At 45.2% G+C, this 23,386-nt stretch overlaps 1 pseudogene; it reads right to left on the bottom strand.

The window, feature by feature from the left end:
- Positions 1-4,708: 4,708 nt before the first annotated feature.
- LOC110535054 overlaps positions 4,709-23,386 on the bottom strand; it is a 29,368-nt pseudogene continuing 10,690 nt past the window's right edge.

Below are 23,386 nucleotides of genomic sequence, written 5' to 3'. Positions count from 1 at the left end.
TTGGCTTTTGTTTGTATGTCTTTCCCCTGGTGGCATGTATACGTACGTCTCTGTGCCCACAACTTCCAACGGAACACCATTGAATGGGATATTTTTACTCTTCCAATTTAGTTTTTTCCCTGCCAGCTGCTGTGCATCTTTTGAAGGTCCAGAATATGACATGTTACTATTAGAATGAAAGGCTTGTAAAGAAACGATCAACGTTGGTCTATCAAATAGAATAACTCATTTTAGCCCTCTCAAACTCTTGGCTCCATTCTGCCATCTCTCTAGTTTTCAGCCATTAGCTTAGCACATGACTGCCTCATATAAAATAGAATCCTAATGCTGTTTTTTTAACGTTTAGAAATGTCAATAATCATTGCCTGCAATAAGGCTTTCGAAACATATGGACATGTTCTCTTTCATCAGCAAGAAAGAATCCTTAAAATAAAAAATATACACTTACTATAGCAGTTTTGCACAGATCCACACAGCTATGGGTGCATCCATCCAACAAAACTACACTTCAGCTACACTTTCAAAACAGGTGTTCGGAGCATGCTAGAAAGCTACAATTAACAAAAATATAAAACGCAACAATTTCAAAGATTTTCCTGAGTTACAGTTCAATTGAAATACATGCATTAGCCCCTAATCTATGGACGTCACATGACTGGGAAAACAGATATGCATCTGTTGGTCACAGATACATAAAAAAAAGTAGAGGCGTGAAAATTTAAATATCTTGCAACTCCTCTGGTGGACATTCCTCTTGTCAGCAAAACAATTGCTTGCTCCCTTAAAACTTGAGACATCTGTGGCATTGTGTTGTGTGACAAAACTGCAAATTTTAGAGTGGCCTTTTATTGTCCCCAGCACAAGGTGCATCTGTGTAATGATCATGCTGTTTAATCAGCTTCTTGATATGCCACACCTGTCAGGTGGATGGATTATCTTGGCAAAGGAGAAATTCTCACTTACAGGGATGTAAACAAATGTATGCACAAAATTGAAGAGAAATACAACAAATATTTCAGCTCATGAAACATGGGACCAACAATTTACATGTTGCATTTATATTTTTGTTCAATGTAAAGTTGGTCGCTTCGTCTTCCGTAGTTTTCCGTAAACAAGCGTTATAACATGAAAATACGGCTGTGTGGGAAAACTAACCAAAACCCTATCAAGTTGTGTATCAATTTAACCTTTTTCTTTTTTGATAATTATTTCTCTCTGATATGAAAAACAAGGTCCTTATGCTTCCAAAACAGTACCGCAAGCATGTTAAGGTTGGGACCAAACATGTTAATGTTGGGACCAAAACTTCCCACTACAGCGGACTCCATTCCAAGCACACAAGTTTAGTGCCGCGTTCAAGTGCTAGTCGGAACTCTGAAATGACCGACTTGCTAACTGGTTGAACGTGGTTCGTGTATGACTATAACCATTTAGCAAGTCATACATTTCAGAGTTCCGTCTAGCACTTGAACGAGGCACTAAACTCATGTGTGCTTGGAATGGAATCCCTTATTATACCAGTGGAATGGCACACCAAGCAGTGATGCAGCCAGTCAAGATGCTCTCAATGGTACAGGTGTAGAACTTTGAGGGTTTGAGGGCCCATGCCAAACCTATTCAACCTGCTGAGGGGGAAGAGGCACTGTAGCGCCTTTTTCACAGCTGTGCGCGTGTGTGGACCATTAAGTTCTTAGTGATTTGGAAACTGAGGAACTTGAAGCTCTCGACCTGGTCCACTTTATCCCCGTGTATGTGGATGGGGCGTGCTTGTCCCCCCGTTTCCTTTAGTCCTCGATCAGCTCCTTGGTCTTACTGACATTGAGGGAGAGGTTGTGTTACGGACCCACACTGCCAGGTCACTGACCTCCTCCCTGTAGGCGGTCTCATCACCGTCTGTATTCTGGCCTACCACCGTCGTGTCATCAGCAAACTTGATGAGGATGTTGGAGTTGTGCGTGGCCATGCAGTCATGGGTGAACAGGGAGTACAGGAGGGGACTAAGCACACACCCTTGTGGGGCCCCCGTGTTGAGGGTCAGCGTGGCGGAGGTGATGATGCCTACCCTCACCACCTGGGGTCAGCCAGTCAGGAAGTCCGGGATCCAGTTGCAGAGGGAGGTGTTCAGTCCCAGGGTCCTAAGCTTGGTGACGAGCTTGGAGGGGACAATGGTGTTGAATGCTGAGCTGTAATCAATGAACAGCATTCTAACATAGATATTCCTCTTATCTAGGTGGGTGAGGGCAGTGTGGAGTGGAGTTGAGATTGCATCTTGTATGGATCTGTTGGGGTGGTATGCAAATTGGAGTGGGTCTAGGGTGTCTGGGATGATGGAGTTGATGTGTGCCATAACCAGCCTCTCAAAGCACTTCAGGATTACAGATGTGAGTGCTACAGGGCGGTAGTCATTGTGGCATGAACAGGAATGGTTCTCTCAAAACTATTTACTAATTTGGTCTTCAAAACTTGAACTCAAGGTAGGCAATTTAGAAAATGAGGTGTTTCCTGCGAACCGGAATACGCGGCATCACACTCCCTCATCTGATTGGTTGAGTAAGCGGGCCTTCTGACTTTGTGGCTGTGGTAACTAGTGACGACCTCAACACGGCCCCTTTCTTGCATATTCCACCTGTGGGCTACTCTCGTTGGACAGAAGGAGTCTGGAAATGTTTACTCGAAAGTAAGGACAATTAGGCTAAATTTAATTTACCAAGAGTTTGCCATTAGTTTGCAGCCAGTGACAGACATTGTCAAACAATCCTCCGACTCTGTAGTAATCAGATATAGAAAATCAGGTTGATACATTTTCCTTTCCCAAGATCAGTAAGGCCCTAGTTCAGGGCTCTCCAACTTAGATTCTAGGGCTACTAGGTGTAGGCTTACATGCATTTATTCCAGCACATCATTAACACACCTTGTTAAAATAAAACATATTGTGGTATTTAGTCCATGATTAGCTGAATCAGAGGGGTGTAACGAAAGCCTGCTCGCTCTCCCGTACCATTATTTGCTTTGAATTATTAAATGAGCAAACTAAAAAGCCATTAACTAATTTACAGTAACTCAAGATCAATGTACTTTGACATGGGATAACGAAGACATAGGCCTAGATGTGGCACATTCAATCCACTTTTTTGGTTCTTCTTAGTTCACCAAAATGGACAAATATTGGTTTCCTTATCTTGAAAGTCTATGTACCAGCATAGATTGTGATCCACACTCTAGGTTTGCATACCTAGCCACACCCAGTATTTACATACATTAGTATTACCAACAGGGTTGGGTAGGTTACTTAATACATGTAATCCATTACATTTAGTTAGTTACTTGTCCAAAATTATAATCAGTAACGTAATTTTTGGATTACCCAAACTCAGTAATGTAATCCAATTACATTCAGTTACTTTTAGATTAATTTCCCCTTAAAGGCATTAGAAGAAGATTAAAATGTATGTTACCTATTGAACCACATCTATTGCAGGATAAATCTATGTTAAAGTTTACATAGCTGGCCATATGGATGTTAAATTTTACTTTATGGATTGGTTATGTAGGCTTCTTCTAACCCATCGCCTTCTATTACATATAATAATGATTAAATTATATATTTACATTAAAAACATCTAGCAGAATTCCAGTCATTACAATAAATTTTATACCCCTTGATCTTCAAGAATAGGATTTATGGAAATATGGAAGTATAGGTTAGCCAAATTGTTTTACCTCAGCATAACCCCAAAACTAAGGATTTACCCTGCTGTTTATGATTTTGGTGTCATGCAGGACTGATTAGGCTCATTGATTCAAGATGAAAAAATAAATGTTGCGCTCATGGAATGGTATGCTTGGAGCGCTACTGAAAAATGATATTTACATGTGAATAATGAATGCCATATGCTGCATTTGCTATAGGCCTATTGTTTAACTTTTTGTTGGTGACACTTTGATATCTTGATAATATGCAACTGTTTAAAGGGAAAAGGAACAGAAACAATAACAAAATGGATGCCCCGCCTGTTTTGGTAAAAAGCTGAGGGATGGGCCTGGAGAAATGTATAGAGCTATAGATGTAAGGACTGACCATACATGATATAACAATTATTGTTTTATTCATGTTATGAGGCTATACAGTGTTTGTTTACATTTACAATGTTTACACACATTGGAGAAAACAAGCTTATATTTTGGGTTCTCATGGAGTGTGACAGTTGAACTAAGTTATATTCTTCAAGAATGTATTTAAGTCCAAAAATGGTTGTAGCAACTACTGATTGCCCCTTTAAGTCTATCAAAAGTGTGCGAGTTTGAACATATATCCATTAGGCCTATGGATAAAACATTTTTACCAGCATGAATTACATTGAGCAATAAAAGCCCCACTTTTATTCCATAGGCTGAGATCCGCATTTTTCACTGGCTGTTCACTGGTTTCAAAAACAATGATAGGCAGCTTAATCTTCTTGAATTCAACCATTGGGTTCAAATACACATTTAGATTTGTGAACAGCCATCCACAACAATCACAATCCGTAAGGCGGAGTGATTCACATCAATGCGCTATGTAGATAACAATAAGTGATATCCGTATCACCGTAGGCTACACCACTGCTGTCATCCTTACCTCCAAGCGTTTATTAAAGTTGGATAATCTTTGGATGCTGACAGCAGTCGCACCATTGGAAGACATAGCTTGGACTGTAGCCTACTCCTGCTCTTTTCCCGCGATCCATCAAACACATTTGGTGTGTCATCATAGTGGTCTCTGACTTCTGGTCAGAGTTGCTCAGGTGGAACAAACTTAAATTTGCGGCATTTTTCAATGCTGATTTGAATGACTGAGAAAACTGAAGTGTCAAAGATTTTTCACAAACCTCATTTCTGAATAAAAGCAATCCATTAAGTAGTCTAGATTTTCAAAAGTATCTGTAATCTGACTACAATATTTTAGCTAGTAACGCAATGGATTAGTTATTGTATTTTGTAATCCCTTACATGTAATCCGTTACTCCCCAACCCTGATAACCAACAACAATGAAAGTGACTGGACCCCAGGCAGCATGCTCATATATTTGCATGCACCTCACCTGAAATCAGAATGTGACGTAAACAAAGGCAGATTCTCTTAGTCAAACCAAGAGATGCAAAGCAATCACAGGCAAACTGCTATTATGGTGTGAAGGATGTCAGCGAAGGCCACTAGTTGACACCCCACTGTGTTTATTAGGGGGCATTATTGTCAGCTCTTTAAAACAGGACTGGCATTTATCATCTGTTGACACTTCATAATGAGGCCTCCAGTGGCACATCACCAATCCTGCTGTTCAGTTATAATTCTCTGCCAATCAGTTCCCAGTCAAGTAGCCTTCTAGAATTCACTCTTGATCTATCTGGCACTAACTTTGGCTGTGAGCAGAATATTGAGTTATGCTTCACTACAGCCAAAGTTGTAGTGAAGGGCACGGCGAGTGACATGTCCCCTTATTCACGTTGGCATTTATAGACAGAGGTATTCAGAATGAGTGATTTGTGAATAGCATAGGTATATTCTAAAGACGAAAGTTAACCTGTCAGTTTGATTTATCATTCAATGTTATCCATCACCTTTAGATGGCTGTGACTAGTCAGACAGAATTACGACCAAATATTGATTATCTTCAAGTATTGTTTTAAGCATGTATTTGTATTAACAAAGTCAAGTGAGAAATACAACAGGATATTATGTAGCTAATGTGATATAAGTAAAAAAATTGAGTCGTTACATTTTAAGTGTTAAAACGGGCATAGACTTGGCCAAGGTACAATATGCAAGATGATAATGCTGGACCAGTTCACCCTGCACTGTCCTGTTTTAACAACAGAGGTCCAATTGATTTCCAAAATAGGCAAGCTCCTCGGCCCAAGGTCATGGAAGTTGTTTCCCAAAATAGCGGCACGCAGCTGCGTCCCAAGTGCAACACTTTGTACGCGGTTATCTTTAGACATATAGATTGGAGCTGTATTCTTAAAGATGTGTCAACAAATATGGAGGCTGAGGATTTGTTTGAAGTCAAAGAGCCAGAGAGTTAAACCTCTTATCCGTCAGACACCTTCTAGATCATGTGTTCTTTCAGTTCTCATCAGGCACCTCTCACAATATCATCATCAGAAAGGTGCTCCTCACAGGAGAAAAATCTGTTAAATGGAACTAAATCTTAGTTTGGGATTATTCACAGAGAACATAACTAGCTAACTTAATTGAATCCTTTTAACTTTAGGCAATGAAAGCAGAGATGTTTTGATTACATTAAGAGATGAAAAGTACCTAAAATAGATAAAAAGCGAGACAGACTGATGAACTATAACTGGAGAACGAAGTACAGTAGTGAGATGAGTGAGAAGTCCTGGTCATTGTGGTAGAGCTTAGTGTACCAGAGTTGGCCCTGCGTTGACAGTCTCCTCCTTCTCACAGCACCAGCCTATCCTCACCGCCCTCCTGGATGACCTGACCAATGGAAACCTGGTTCTGGGCCCTCGGGAAGCACCCAAGCTTGCACACCATCAGCTGCTCCAGGTCGAGCCACATCTTCACCTGCTTTATGTTGAGCCTGTGGCTCTCCCTCACCGCCTTCTGCTGCTCACGCAACTTCAGTTGTTGTCCAAAGGGAAAGAGGAATCCTTATTACATCAGCACAACAGGCTCATTTTGACATCAAAGACAGTGTATGATACCAGCATAGTTAAACAGACATTTTCAGTTTCTTTTCAAGTGCCAGCATATGGTTTTGTATCAAACACTGAATGGAAGGGTGGTCATCTTTGTATTCATTGACTGGAAGCTTGACCAGACAAACATGACCAAGTGCATTAGCATCAAGCCTATTCATAACCATAGATGGAAGTAGCTTGTCATGAATGTGCCATGCACTTTCTCCTCTCTGGCCCCATTCTGATCAGGGTGAGGAAGAACCTAAAGTATGGCCCCTGTGTTTGCAGGGGATCTATGTCAGATGCCATTGGCACTGTGCCTGCACCCTGACAAAGCACACAAAGCACCTCTCTGCTCACCTTGCCCAGGGACTCCTGCTCTGCAACGTTCTTCATGTACTGCTCCCTGTGAAACAGCCGGAGGGTCAGTGGTCACGTGAGCCTATTAACTTTCACAAGATCACTGCTGCCATTATTGTTTCACAAGGGAAAGACTACCTGTTAGTCGAATAACACAACATACAGTAGCAAACATCCATAACAGATTTTATTAAACCAGTATTTTACTTACATATTTTTCTAAAGAAAAGCAATAGTTCTGGACACACTTTGAAATGCATAGATATAGTATATAAAATACCTATGAGGGTGAACCTACTAACGGACTGCTGCAAGTGAGGGAGGTGTATGGGGAGGTGTGTGGCAACAGTAGCAGCATTTGCAACTCAATGATCTGTGAAGAACAGAGAGAGATGGTGAGAAGAACAGGAGCTCTGGTTGACTGTCGCAGCACAGATCAGGTGTTGTTTTCTACCTGAGCCCCTTACCTCTTTCATGCAGTTGATGTAGTGGTATCAGTTTTCCTCCCGAGTCGTCGCCTCCCTCAGAGCTCTCACCTCCTGCAAGAAGAAACTGAACTGTTCCTCTTGGAGAGAACATTGCAATTGTGTGGTGTTGTGAACAAATTACATATAGAAAATGTCATATGTGGTGTTAGGTCAGGTGTCTACACATAGCATTTAATATTGTACCTGGTCCAGTGGATCGGTTACTCTCCAGACCTGCAGCACAGCTGTCATACTTGGCCTTCTTTTCCTCATACTCTTGAGTTAGCTCCTGTGAATAATGAAATCCCCATTCACAGATACATGAACAGAGAAATACACATAGATGCGCATATTCTACACCATTTAAGTACAATGACAATACATTTCACTGTTATAGTATGTATGTTATGTACAGTGCATTCGCAAAGTATTCAGACCCCTTGACTTTTTCCACATTTTGTTACGTTAAAGCCTTATTCTACAATTGATTTCCCCTCATCAAATCTACACACAATACCCCATACTGGCAATGCAAAAACAGGTTAAGAATTTTTTTCAAATGTATAAAAAAAACTGAAATACCTCATCTAACCGGTGCCCCCACACATAGACTCTGTACATGTACCCCCTGTATAAAGCCTCGCTAATGTGATTTTACTGCTGCTCTTTAATTATTTGTTACTTTTATTTTTTACTTAGCACTTTTTTTTTTTTAAACTGCATTGTTGGTTAAGGGCTTGTAAGTAAGCATTTCACTGTAAGATCTACACCTGTTGTATTCGGCGTACATGCCAAATAACATTTGATTTGAATATCACATTTACGTAAGTATTCAGACACTTTACTCAGTACTTTGTTGAAGTACCTTTGGCAGCGATTACAGCCTCGACTCTTCTTGGGTATGACGCTACAAGCTTGGCACACTTGTATTTGGGGAGTTTCTCCCATTCTTCTCTGTAAATCCTCTCAAGCTCGGTCAGGTTGGATTAGGAGCGTCATTACACAGCTGTTTTCAGGTCTCTCCAGAGATGTTTGATCAGGTTCAAGTCCGGGCTCTGGCTGGGCCACTCAAAGACATTCAGAGACTTGTCCCGAAGCCACTCCTGTGTTGTCTTGGCTGTGTGCTTAAGGTTTGAAGATGTTTGAAGGTGAACCTTTGCCCCCCATCTGAGGTCCTGAGCACTCTGGAGCAGGTTTTCATCAAGGATCTCTGTACTTTGCTCAGTTAATCTTTCCCTCGATCCTGACTAGTCTACCAGTCCCTGCCGCTAAAATACATCCCCTTAGCATGATGCTGCTACCACCATGCTTCACCATAGGGATGGTGCCAGGTTTCTTCCAGAGGTGAGGCTTGGCATTCAGGCCAAAGAGTTCAATCTTGGTTTCATCAGACCAGAGAATCTTGTTTCTCATGGTCTGAGAGTCTTTAGGTGCCTTTTGGCAAACTCCAAGCGGGCTGTCATGTGCCTTTTACTAAAGAGTGGCTTCCATTTGGCTACTCTACCATAAAGGCCTGATTGGTGGAGTGCTACAGAGATAGAACCTTCCAGAAGGACAACTCCCATCTCCATAGAGGAACTCTGGAACTATGTCAGGGTGACCATCAGGTTCTTGGTCACCTCCCTGACCAAGGCCATTCTCCCCTGACTTCTCAGTTTGGCCGGGCAAGAAGAGTCTTGGTGGTTCCAATTATGGAGGCCACTGTGATCTTGGGGATCGTCAATGCTGCAGAAATATTTTGGTACCCTTCCCCAGATCTGTCTCTTGACACAATCCTGTCTCGGAGCTCTACGGACAATTTCTTCGACCTCCTGGCTTGGTTTTTGCTCTGACATGCACTGTCAACTGTGGAACCTTATATAGACAGGTTTGTGCCTTTCCAAATCATGTCCAATCAATATAATTTATCACAGGTGGACTCCAAATCAAGTTGTAGAAACATCTCAAGGATGATCAATGGAAACAGGATGCACCTGAGCTACATTTCGAGTTTCATAGCGAAGGGTCTGAATAGGTATTTCTGTTTAAAAGAAAGTATACATTTGCAAACATTTCTAAAAACCTGTTTTCACTTTGTCATTATGGGGTATTGTCTGTAGATTGATGAGGGAAACAAATAATTGTATCCATTTTAGAATAAGGCTGTAAAGTAAAAAAAATGTGGAAAAAGTCAAGGGGTCTGAATACCCCCCTACTAGTACAAATGTACTATATGCAAAATGTAGTTTCCCCAACCCCTTTCATATCACTATCAGATCAAAGCCCATGCATATATTTTCACCGTTTTACTGAATCTTAGCCCAAGCCTAGTCTATTAAAATATTTCTGACGCATCTTTTCATCATTAGTTATTGTTAGCCCGTATGATTTTATACCAAATTAGGGAAGACATATTGGAAAATATGATCCCCTGCTTTAGCCAAGAGATGTGAGGGGCTTTCCCTATCATATACTTTACATATAGACTCTATGTAAACTATCGTTAAAGGATGCACAAAAATCCTGCAAACCTTATTCTTATTTCTCGTATGTTTTTGTTCTACCTAAAGGTATTTTTAGTGCTACATTGATATTGATGACTGCATTGTTGGGTTTGGAGCTTGCAAGAAAGGCATTTGACCATACTTGTGCATGTGACATTAAAACTAGAAAGTGAATAGCAGCTGGTGGAAGCATCAGGGTTTTCCCCTTCCTTTGATAAACCTATTGACCTCCTGTCATGCTTTGCTAATCTTCTAGTTTCGCATAATAATCTGGGGTTGTACATTTGGCTAATTCTATAGACACAGCTCTGTGTAATGACGCAATCTGAAGATGAAACTACAGACAACGTTTCACAGCGTGTGACGTTCACCTGACGTTGCTGTCTCAAAGGCCTCGGTTCCTTCATGGCCGGTGCAAGGGCAGACTTCTTCTCCACTATCGTCGAGTTTAGTTCTTTGACCTGAAAAAAAGTAACACATATTTTAATCCATATGCCAACATCCTGGTTTGGTGCGAAAAATTATCCACAGAAATGTAAGATTAAGATCAAATCAAATCAAATGTATTTATATAGCCCTTTGTACATCAGCTGATATCTCAAAGTGCTGTACAGAAGATGGATAACTATGCCCATAATAACATCTAATAATCATATGTCACCTGTGTTTTACACAAGCAGGGGTCGTATAGGGTGTGCATGGAGAGGCAGAGCTGTCTAAGGCCAACCAGGGGATTGGAAGATTGTGAGGTGAGTGAAAGTCTACTTTATAGCGACAGGTGTTGCAGGTCTACGCACTTTGAAGGGTTGAGCAAACAGGCAGGGCTCAGCTCGACACCTGAGAGTACAGGCCACCGTTCTCCAGTGTGTGTGTGTATAGCAGTGTGTGTGGTTATGTGGTCTATTGTATATGAGGAATGAGTAATCTGGAGTTGAGTGAAAGTCTACTTTATAGCTACAGCCAGGAATGCTTGAATCCATCATTGGGAGCGGCAGTCTACTATCTTCTAAGTGTGAAACCTGCCAGCTTCAACCACAAACCCTGACTAACTAAGAATTTCAAAAACATATTGAACTGGGGTCTAATAATTTGCAACTGGTTCTACTTGGACTTCATTGCAATGGAATGAATGACATATTGATAAAACAGGTTGATTTGGTTATCAAACCTGGCTTGAAACCCACCAACTCCTCTTTTCCCCTGAATACATGTAACGCTCCGGGTGTCGTGGGTGTTGAGTCAGACGCAGGAAACAGAGAGTGCAATGCTGTGCTCTTTAATGCACTAACGCAACACTGGGTGCTCACAACCAAACTGCCCCAAACACGGGGGACGAAAATAGTACAACAGAAATACACGACCAGGAACAACACGTTCCTCTAGTACGGAACCGAAGGTCACAATAATTAATCCCGCACAAAGAAACAGGCGGGCCGGCTGTCTAATAAAGCCCAACTAATGATTCACGAACAGGTGCTAACAATAAACATACAAGAAGGGGGAGGAAAGACAATCAATGGCAGCTAATAGGCCGGTGACGACGACCGCCGAGCGCCACCCGACCGGGAAGGGAAGCCACCCTCGGTCGGACTCGTGACAGTACCCCCCCCCCGACGCGCGGCTCCCGCAGCGCGCCGACACCGGCCTCGAGGTCGCTCCGGAGGACGAGGTGCAGGGCGATCCGGATGGAGGCGATGGAAATCCCTCAACATTGATGTATCCAAGATGTCCCCCACCGGTACCCAGCACCTCTCCTCCGGACCGTACCCCTCCCAGTCCACGAGGTAAGGCAGGCCCCTCACCCGGCGTCTTGAGTCCAGAATGGCCCGTATCGTATACGCCGGGGACCCCTCGATGTCCAGAGGGGGGGGAGGGACCTCCGGCACCTCACTGTCCTGCAGGGGACCAGCTACCACCGGCCTGAGGAGAGACACATGAAACGAGGGGTTAATACGATAATAGGAAGGGAGTTGTAATCGATAACACACCTCGTTTATTCTCCTCAGGACTTTAAAGGGCCCTACACACTGCGGACCCAGCTTCCGGCAGGGCAAGCGGAGGGGCAGGTTTCGGGTCGAGAGCCAGACCCTGTCCCCCGGTACAAACACGGGGGCCTCACTGCGGTGGCGGTCAGCACTCCTCTTCTGGCGTCCATTCTCTTGTTGGAGAGATTCCTGTACGGCCCTCCAGGTCTCCTTGGAGTGCTGTACCCATTCCTCCACCGCAGGAGCTTCGGTCTGGCTCGGATGCCATGGTGCCAGGACCGGCTGGTACCCCAACACACACTGACAAGGGGACATGTTAGTAGAGGAGTGGCATAGTGAGTTCTGGGCCATTTCAGCCCAGGGAATGTATCGTGCCCACTCCCCTGGCCGATCCTGGCAATATGACCGCAGAAACCTACCCACCTCCTGGTTCAATCTCTCCACCTGCCCATTACTCTCGGGGTGATAACCGGAGGTCAGGCTGACAGAGACCCCCAAACGTTCCATGAATGCCCTCCATACTCGGGACGTGAATTGGGGGCCCCGATCAGAAACGATGTCCTCCGGCACCCCGTAGTCCCGAAAGACGTGGGTGAATAATGCCTCCGCAGTCTGTAGGGCTGTAGGGATACCGGGCAACGGGAGGAGACGGCAGGACTTACAGAACCGATCCACAATCACTAGAACCGTGGTGTTCCCCTGAAACGGCGGAAGATCGGTCAGGAAATGTACGGATAGATGTGACCATGGCCGTTGTGGAACGGGGAGGGGTTGTAACTTCCCTCTAGGAAGGTGCCTAGGAGCCTTACTCTGGGCGCACACCGAACAGGAGGAGACATAAAACTTAACGTCCTTAGCCAAGGTAGGCCACCAATACCTCGCCCGAAGGCTCCCCACTATCCTCGTCACCCCAGGGTGACCCGAGGAGGGTAGGACGTGAGCCCACCGAATCAGTTGGTCCCGAACACCAAGCGGCACGTACTTTCGCCCCGCCGGACACTGGGGAGGCACGGGTTCCGCCCGTAACGCCCGCTCGATGTCCGAGTCCACCTCCCATACCACTGGTGCTACCAGCCTTGAGGCGGGAAGGATGGGAGTAGGTTCGGTGGACCTATCCTCCGTGTCGTAAAGGCGGGACAGTGTGTCAGCCTTTACGTTCTGGGAGCCCGGTCTATAAGACAAGGTAAACCGGAACCGGGTGAAGAATATGGCCCACCTTGCCTGACGTGGGTTAAGTCTCCTAGCTGCCCGAATATACTCCAGATTCTAGTGGTCGGTCCAGATGAGAAAGGGGTGCTTAGCCCCCTCAAGCCAGTGTCTCCACACCTTCAGAGCTCTGACCACCGCTAGCAACTCCCGGTCCCCCACATCATAGTTACGCTCCGCTGGGCTGAGCTTCCTTGAGAAGAAAGCGCAGGGGCGGAGTTTTGGTGGCGTACCCGAGCGCTGTGATAGCACGGCACCCACCCCAGCCTCGGATGCGTCCACCTCCACTATGAACGCTAGAGATGTGTCCGGATGCGCAAACACGGGCGCATCATTGAACAGCGCCTTCAACTTGTTGAAAGCTCCGTCCGCCTCTGCTGACCACTGTAACCGCACCGGGCCTCCCTTCAGCAGTGAGGTAATGGGAGCCGCTATCTGGCCAAAACCCTGGATAAACCTCCGGTAGTAGTTGGCAAAACCCAAAAACCGCTGCACCTCTTTTACCGTGGTCGGAGTCGGCCAATTACGCACGGCCCTAATGCGGTCACCCTCCATCACCACCCCCGAGGTGGAAATGCGATAACCCAGGAAGGAGACGGCTCATTTAGAGAACACGCATTTCTCAGCCTTGACGTATAGGTCATGCTCCAGCAGTCTACCAAGCACCTTGCATACCAGAGACACATGCGCGGTGTGAGTGGCCGAGTAGATCAGAATGTCATCGATATAAACAACCACTCCCTGCCCGCACAGGTCCCTGAGAAACTCGTCTACAAAGGATTGGAAAACGGCTGGAGCATTCTTTAACCCATACGGCATGACGAGGTACTCATAGTGGCCCGATGTGTGGAAAACCGCATTTAGTACCACGTCTCCCTTCCGAATACGCACCAGACTATACGCGCTCCTGAGATCCAGTTTTGTGAAGAACTGCGCTCTGTGAAATGATTCCACCGCTGTAGCGATGAGAGGTAGAGGGTAACTATACCCCACTGTGATGGCGTTTAGACCTCTATAATCAATACACGGACGCAAACCTCCCTCCTTTTTCTTCACAAAAAAGAAACTTGAGGAGACGGGTGAGATGGCGGGCCGAATGTACCCCTGTCCCAGCGACTCCGTGACATATGTCTCCATCGCCAGCGTCTCCTCCTGGGACAATGGGTACACGTGACTCTTGGGAAGCGCAGCGTTTACCTGGAGATCTATCGTACAATCCCTTCCCGGTCGATAAGGTGGTAATTTAGTCGCTTTCACTTTACTGAAAGTGATTGCCAAATCGGCATACTCGGGGGGAATGCACACCGTGGAACCCTGGTCTGGACTTTCCACCGACGTGGCACCGATGGAAACTCCCAAACACCTTCCAGAACACTCCTCTGACCACCTCTGGAGAACCCCCTGTCTCCACAAAATTTTAGGATTGTGCCGGGCCAGCCAGGGAATCCCTAGCACCACTGGAAACGCAGGCGAATCAATAATATAAAGACTGATTCGCTCCCTATGATTCCCCTGCGTCACCATGTCCAGTGGAACCGTGGTCTCCCTGACCATCCCTGACCCTAATGGCCGGCTATCTAGGGAGTGCACGGGAAAAGGAGAATCTATCGGCACCAGCGGAACCCCTAACTTAAGGGCGAGTCCGCGATCCATAAAGTTCCCAGCTGCGCCTGAATCGACTAGCGCCTTATGCTGGGAAGAGGGAAAAAAGTGAAGGAAAAAAGTTAAGACAAACATGTGGCCAACAGGGGGTTCTGGGTGAGTTTGATGCTGACTCACCTGGGGTGATCGAGAAGCGTTCCGCCTGCCATCTCTACTCCCAGACGGACCCCCCCCAGCACCGATCGGCCGTGTGTCCTCTCCGACCACATTTGGTGCAGGGAAGGCCTCCTCCTCCGATACCCCTCGGCACGGCCCCTCCCAACTCCATCGGAATGGGAGCGGAGGGGCTGGGTGGTGGAACACACAGGACCCTCTCCGAACGCCCACGAGCAGCCAGCAGATTGTCCAGTCGGATGGACATGTCAATCAGCTCATCCAGGGAAAGAGCGGTGTCCCGACACACTAGCTCCCTGCGGACGTCCTCCCGGAGACTACACCTGTAGTGGTCAATAAGGGCCCTGTCGTTCCACCCAGATCCTGCTGCCAAAGTCCGGAACTCCAGTGCGTAATCCTGGGCGCTCCTCCTCTCCTGCCTGAGATTAAATAGTCGTTCTCCGCTCGTCCTTCTGGAGGGTGATCAAACACGGCACGGAAGCGGCGGGAAAACTCTGGGTAGTGCTCCCTCGCTGAGTCTGGTCCATTCCAGACTGTGTTCGCCCACTCCAGAGCACGACCCGTGAGGCAGGAGATGAGGACACTCACCCTCTCCGCTCCCCAGGGAGTGGGTCTGACGGTGGCCAGGTATAACTCCAGTTAGATTAAAAACCCCTGGAAACCCGCCGCCGCTCCATCATAAGCCCTCGGGAGTGTCAGACGGAGGGTGCTGGAGTCGGGAGATGGGTCCGGAGCCAGGGGTTGCCGAAGGTGGAGAGAGGAGACCACTCCTCTCCCATCAGTCCATTCTCTCTATCACTTGATCCATCGCCGATCCGATCTGATGGAGGACGGTGGTGTGGTGGAGAACCCGTTCCTCCATCGATGGGAGAGGGTTGGCTGCTGCTCCTACTGATTCTGTAACGCTCCGGGTGTCGTGGGTGTGGAGTCAGACGCAGGAAACAGAGAGTGCAATGCTGTGCTCTTTAATGCACTAACGCAACACTGGGTGCTCACAACCAAACTGCCCCAAACACGGGGGACGAAAATAGTACAACAGAAATACACGACCAGGAACAACACGTTCCTCTAGTACGGAACCGAAGGTCACAATAATTAATCCCGCATAAAGAAACAGGCGGGCCGGCTGTCTAATAAAGCCCAACTAACGATTCACGAACAGGTGCTAACAATAAACATACAAGGAGGGGGAGGAAAGACAATCAGTGGCAGCTAATAGGCCGGTGACGACGACCGCCGAGCGCCACCCGACCGGGAAGGGAAGCCACCCTCGGTCGGACTCGTGACAATACAAGCACAAAGGACAGTTGAAAAATGCATGAGGGGTATTTCAAGGTTTCAAAGACACAAAATCAATGCGAAGTAATCAATGACACAAACAAAACAGCACAGTCAGACACGGAAGGTTCTTGTAAAACAAATTGTGCATCTGGACAAGCATCTGAAGGCAATGAGCATGATCCTGTGACTGAGTATGGGGGTTGTCTGGAGTGGGTAAAGATCTGTCCCTGTGGTAAAGTGACATGCTACTCAGACAGTGGCTCCGATCCCCTGGTATAGTCACCATTTCAGACACGTCGTCCAGCGAGCGTGCCTTCATCTCGTCCAGTTCACCCCTTGATGGCCGACACCCTCTCCAGTTCCTCCTGGGTGTCACTGTACCCAGAGATCCGCTTCTGTGCCTCCATGGATTGCTACACAGACAATAAGAGCATGAAAGGGCATATGGGGTTCCAGTCATCCGTTAGTACACAAAATATGAGATCCTTGTGCCTTGCAATATGGCAGCATAACATGAGATTGTGTCCAGTTTTATAATCCTAAACCAAATGTCAGTGTAGGGACCTGGCAAGAGTTCATTAGAAACACCTGGCACTTGAGCAATGTAGTATATCTACACCCACAGGAGCTGCAAGGCAGTGGGATATTTTAATGAGTGTAATCAGTAAATACAAGTTAATATTTTGAGGTGCGTAAATCTCCATGTAATAACATACAATGGCTCAGCTAATTCATTGTTTATAATTAGTTTGCACCATATCGACAAATGTAAGTCTATAGCTGTGACTCAGTGACTAAGTTACTCCCTCCCTGTCTGGGAGGATATAGCACGGAGCCTAATCCTGAACTGACCTCTGGCACCGGAGTCGCAGCTCTATGCACTGTGAAGCGTTGTGTCCACACAAACAGTCAGGGCTCAGTTCCACACCTGGGAGTACAGGCCACTTTGTTCTCCAAGAAGAGAAGGTTACATGCGGTTGAGGTAGCAGTGTGTGTGTGTGTGTGTGCAGTCTATTGTATATGATGAGTGAGAAATCTGTGACCTATGAAAATAAACACAATTTCCTTCACACGTATCCCCCAGCCCTCCATTGCAAATCTGTTCAAACACTGATAAAGACTGAATGTGAATGACCTAATTAAACTACATTTATTCTAATATTTGGTTCTGATATGAATAGATCACAGTGGCAGGCTGGGCTTCTAGCATGTTCTGGGTTATACGGTAGGCTATAACCAACATTGTTGCAGCGAATGGTTCATTTTATGTGGGAGGGGTAACAGTTGGGAACAGGAATGCAGGTAGCGAGAGGAGGGGGCTCAGGCATCAACAGACAACCAGCCGTGGTGGTGGGGGGATGCAGCCACTGATAAAAAAAATACCAGCGTCATAGAGAGAAATAGATGCAGCCTTCGCAAATAGCAGCAGCCCAGCCCTCGCTGCGTCAACCAGGCTTTTAGCAAGTCAGGAGGTGGGAGGGTTTTGAGGTGTGAAATAATTTCCAGGAAGGTTATGTCACTTCACTTTTAATGCAATTTACATCAACATGGGCAGGATGGAAAGGCACGTGCAGCACTATAAGAGGGCTGATGCGGTATGGAGGAAAGCAGGTAGGGTGGATAGCTGCCCATAGCTGATAGCTGTGAAAGGGGATTGGTGAGGTGCATTACCAGTTGCTGTTGGCTGACCTCACGCCTCTGTTTTAGGATCTCCTCTGTCCGCTGCAGGATCCCATGCTCAGCTCGGTAATCTCCTGCCTCTTCTTCTTGAACACCGTCTCCTTGCTGCGCAGTTTCCCAACAAATCGATTGAACTGAGAAGAACCGAGGGAGACGGTCATGAAAAAAATATGCTAAGAGAAAGGGAATTACTAAAAGTAGTGACAATAACATTGCATTTTTTTGTGTCTGAAAATGAGACTGACATGTTCTCTTTCTTCCCAGATACACACAAACAACCACATCTTGAAGCAAGGTCATCCTCTCCAATTCCTACCAAGACAGACATGACCCGTGGCAAACACAAACATTGGCTCCCCTTCTCTGTAGGGGTATGATGAGAATCCTGTGCATGTCAACATTTATAGCTGTTGTTCATTCTGGAGAACCCCAGAAATCACAGAATGTTACGTCACTTCGAATATATGGTTTGTTTTATTTCAGGACATCAAGGGCAGACAAGGTTGAGAGGGAATTAGCAGGCAGAAGAATGCTGCATAGCATTCTCTCGTCACATACAATGTGTCCCCAGAACAACTGCTACTAAATTAGCCAGTACTTTGAAGAGCTTGAACTATTTATCATGACAGAAGATCGTTTTTGAAAATGCAGCACAATGGGGATAGTAGATAATTAAACATGGTACGCACTGTGCATATTTATAAATAGCAGTAGCCTACAGTGTATGTGAAATCTATTTCGGCAGGGTGAATAACCTTTCCAGATTGAGCAAACACATCTGTTATTTATGTTGGGGGAATTTGGGGTGTAAGTGAACAGAGAGCCAAGCAATGGATGATGGAACACTAGACACATGGTGGACCAAAACCAAGCTAACTAAGGATGGGCACCCAGGGGCATAATACAGACGCCCTCCTGCAGCTGCTGGGTGACATGTGATTACATGCACGCTCAGAATGGAAAATACCTCTGATAAGGTGATCATTTCCACCATGACCCATGACTCCAGGAGAGACTGATAAGTCCTTTCCATTTACCACAGAAACCCTTCTTGTTCTCACCTACTGTTTTACCACACTGAGAAGAAGTAGGTTTAGAGTTCCCTTTCCCATCAAAACATACTCACTTATTATCCAGGGAAGCAGATGAAACCACCCACATGAACAGGGCATTGGGGAGAGCAGGGAGGAAGTGGCTGCTATTTCAGACAGGCAGCTTATGTGCCTCGCCAGCCTGTCTCAGCACCATGATCTCACTGCGTGTGGAACTCCTGCTCACAAAACAGTCAGACATGAACATATGGGTGCAGTACGTGCCTTTTATCCAACAGCGACCACCAACTATATAGACCTGCTTATGGCCAAAGGTTGCTCTGAAAACAGGAACAGGCATAGTTTGAGATGTGAAGAGTGGTCGTTTTTCCTTATCATCCTTGAACTTATACAGCCAGGCACAGGGTGTGTTGACACAGGAGTGATGGCTCCTGGCACTGTGTTGCAGAGGCTAAAAAGCCACTCAAATTTGAGAGTCCACTCTCTGCCAGTGGTTCAGAGGGATCTAACCAAACATAGCGTCAAAGCTTGTGTCAGTTTGTTTCGATTGGGGTAAAATATCAGCCATCGAGTTACATTTAGTTGAAGGATTCACACTGCAATGGTTTGTGTTTGGCGGAATTAATTTAGAAGAGATTTGAAAACAGTTAACATTTCAGACAGTTTGTTCAATACTGTCCTGGTTCTAGGTAGTCCATGCTGTGGTCTATTTTTAACCTTGCATGGGAATGTGGGAGAGTGAGGGGAAAGGGATAAGTAGCTTTAGCCAGTAAGCCCCTCTCTGTTTACATAAGAGCAGAAATAGCATCTCACGTTCAGTGCGGCACACAACTCTACCGCGCTTCACTCTTATCAACAAAGTTTGACGTAAGCAAACAGTAGAATGTTTAATCCATCTACCCCTAAAGATGGAAAACATATCATCTCTGATGCATTTTGCTTTATCCTCAGAGAGTTTGGATAGTGATGTTCAGTTTTGAGTGGTGAGCAGATGTACAACGTAACGTGCGAATACAGAGCAGATGGTATCAGTGGAGGCTGGTGAGAGGACAGCTCATAATGGCTGAAACGGAGCGAATGGAATCAAACACATAGAAACCATGTTTGATACAATTCCACTCATTCCGCTCCAGCCATTACATGAGCCCGTCCTCCACAATTAAGGTACCACCAACCTCCTGTGGATTGTATAAGGGTAGCAGTCTTTTTGCTGGACAATGACGATACATCACTCCCCATCGAAAAAGGCTCCGACCCTGTTCCAATGGTGAGGAAGGGTATTACTATTGGTGTGGATGATGATGATGTTCAGACCAGAGTACTGAGCTGTGAGAGGTGGTTAGCTACCCCGTCTCCCTCCAGGTCTCGTGCTTGGCTGTTCTCACCTAAAAGAGACAAAAAAATATTCAAATATCAATATGATAACCTGAATAAACCTTTTGATGATAAATAAAGCCGCCTCCCTTCATCAGACAACATCAATCATCCTAACAAGTTCAAAGAGCCAGCAAACGCTTAACAACACACAGACAGCCAGCGCATACAGATTCATATAACTGACAAAGACTTGTGTGATTTAGTATCAATGACAGGGAATGGCATTCTGAAATGGACATAACCTTCATCCTATGTAATTGCGGGTGTTATGTCATATAAATGTACTGTATGTTTAGAGAATGTGAGACAAGGAGAAACAAATCACCTGCTGCCTGAAGAGACAGTTTATCATCCATGGGGTCATTTCTCATCATTCTTTTCTCAATCAGCAGATTTATTTCAATGGTGTTCTCTCGATTCTGGACAAAGTGGGGAAAAGTCAGACTCAAACTTTCAATTTGTCAGAAACAACCTGTTTGGTTACTGTCAGTCATTCTTGAACCAAATTGACATGGCTCTATAGCTTAATTACCCAGGTAGGTAGATAGCTCACCTTGTCCTCTAGTTCCCTAAACTCAGCTTGGCCCATGTCTGGCTTGGACACCACCTTCTGCAGGTACTGCACCATCCGCCTCTTACTCTCCAGCTCCTTGGGCAGTTTGTCAGACACCATTTAGGAGTTGAACTTGATCTCCTCTTCAAGCCTCTTCATTTAGCCGGAGACAGTAACATAGACAGTAACAGAGACAGTAACAGAGACAGTAACCAACAGTAACAGAGATATTTGATCAGGCTACATCATTCTGAAAGTCTTTGAAACACAATGAGGCACACCTGCTCATAGAAGAAAAGGAGGGTAATATGCTGATCTTGAGTTGAGCACATCTGCTCATCACAAGAATTAACATTAAACAAAATCAAGAGAGCGTATGCAAAACATTGTTTTAATTAATCAATGCAGGAGCATAACCTCAACATACAGTGCGTTCGGAAAGCATTCATACCCCTTGACTTTATCCACATTGTTACGTTACACCCTTATTCTAAAATTGATTCAATAGATTTTTTTCCTCATCAATCTACACACAATACCCCATAATGACAAATCAAAAACAGTGCTACTGAAATTTTTGCTAAATTATAAAAAACAGAAATAGTACATTTTCATAACTACTCAGACACTTCACTCAGTACTTTGTTGAAGCATCTTTGGCAACGATTACAGATTTAAGTATTGGGTATGACGCTACAAGCTTTGCACACCTGTATCTGCGGAGTTTCTCCTATTCTTCTCTGCAGATCCTCAAGCTCTGTCAGGTTCGATGGGGAGCGTCGCTGCACAGTTATTTTCAGGTCTCTCCAGAGATGTTCAATGGGGTTCAAGTCCAGGCTCTGGCAGGGCCACTCAAGGACATTCAGAGAGTTGACCCGAACGCACTGCTACGTTGTCTTGGCTGTGTGCTTAGAGTCATTGTCCTGTTGGAAGGTGAACCTTCGCCCCAGTCTGAGGTCCTGAGCACTCTGGAGCAGGTTTTCATCAAGGATCTCTCTGTACTTTGCTACGTTCATCTTTCCCTCGATTCTGACTAGTCTCCCAGTCCCTGCCGCTGAGAAACATCCCCAAAGCATGATGCCGCCACCGCCATGCTTCACCGTAGCGATGGTGCCAGGTTTCCTCCAAATGTGACGCTTGGCATTCAGGCCAAAGAGTTCAATCTTGGTTTCATCAGACCAGAGAATCTTGTTTCTCATGGTCTGAGTGTCTTTAGGTGCCTTTTGGCAAAATCCAAGCGGGCTGTTATGTGCCTTTTACTGAGGAGTGGCTTCCATCTGGCCACTCTACCATGAATGCCTAATTGGTGGAGTGCTGCCGAGATGGTTGTCCTTTTGGAAGTTTCTCCCATCTCCATAGAAGAACTCTGAAACTCTGTCAGAGTGACCACCGGGTTCTTGGTCACCTCCCTGACCAAGGCCCTTCTCCCCCGATTGCTCAGTCAGCTCTAGGAATTGTCTCGTGGTTCCAAACTTATTCCATTTATGAATGAGAGGCCAATGTGTTCTTGGGGACTTTCAATGCCTCAGACATTTGATAATACGCTTCCCCAGATCAGTGCCTCGACACAATCCTGTCTCTGAGCTCTACGGACAATTCCTTTGACCTCATGGCTTGGTTTTTGCTCTGACATGCACTGTCAACTGTGGGACCTTATATAGACAGGTGTGCCTTTCCAAATCATGTCCAATCAATTGAATTTACCACAGGTGGACTCCAATCAAGTTGATCAAGGATAATCAATGGAAACAGGATGCACCTGAGCTCAATTTTGAGTCACATATCAAAGGGTCTGAATATTTATGTAAATAAGCTATTTCTGTTTTTATACATTTGCAAAAACCTGTTTTCTCTTTGTCTTTATGGGGTATTGTGTGTAGATTAATGAGGGGAAAAAAATATTTTCATCCATTTTCGAATAAGACTGTAACATAACAAAATGTGGAAAAAGGGAAGGGGTCTGAATACTTTCAAAATGCACTCTATCTAGTGTTCTTCCATGCTGCTGTTTAACTGACGCACAGTAGACCTACATGAGACTGAAAACCTTTACAAGAGGGTCACATCATTTGATATGTGGTATTTTGAGTCATTGTATTGTCAAATGCTTTGTTGGTGTGACACTCACAAAAGCTTTCATGTCTGTCTGTCTTTACTTTGGTCATTTTGGAAACTATAAATGTGCAAATCTCCTGTGTGATTGTAAAGAGACCAACACTAGATGATTATGGGGCCTTAATAGATGTGAATCTGTCACGTCCTGACCATAGAGAGCCCTTGTTTCTCTATGGTGTAGGAGGTCAGGGCATGACTAGGGGGTATTCTGGTTTAATATTTCTATGTTGTGTTCTATTTTATGTTTTCTATGTTGGTGTTTTGTATGATTCCCAATTAGAGGCAGCTGGTATTCGTTGTCTCTAATTGGGGATCATATTTAAGTAGATATTTTTCCCACCTGTGTTTGTGGGATATTATTTTGTGTTTG

The sequence above is a fragment of the Oncorhynchus mykiss genome, chromosome 11, assembly GCF_013265735.2.
Source record: "Oncorhynchus mykiss isolate Arlee chromosome 11, USDA_OmykA_1.1, whole genome shotgun sequence".
NCBI lineage: Eukaryota > Metazoa > Chordata > Actinopteri > Salmoniformes > Salmonidae > Oncorhynchus > Oncorhynchus mykiss.
This window is presented reverse-complemented; position numbering and strand designations above follow the sequence as displayed.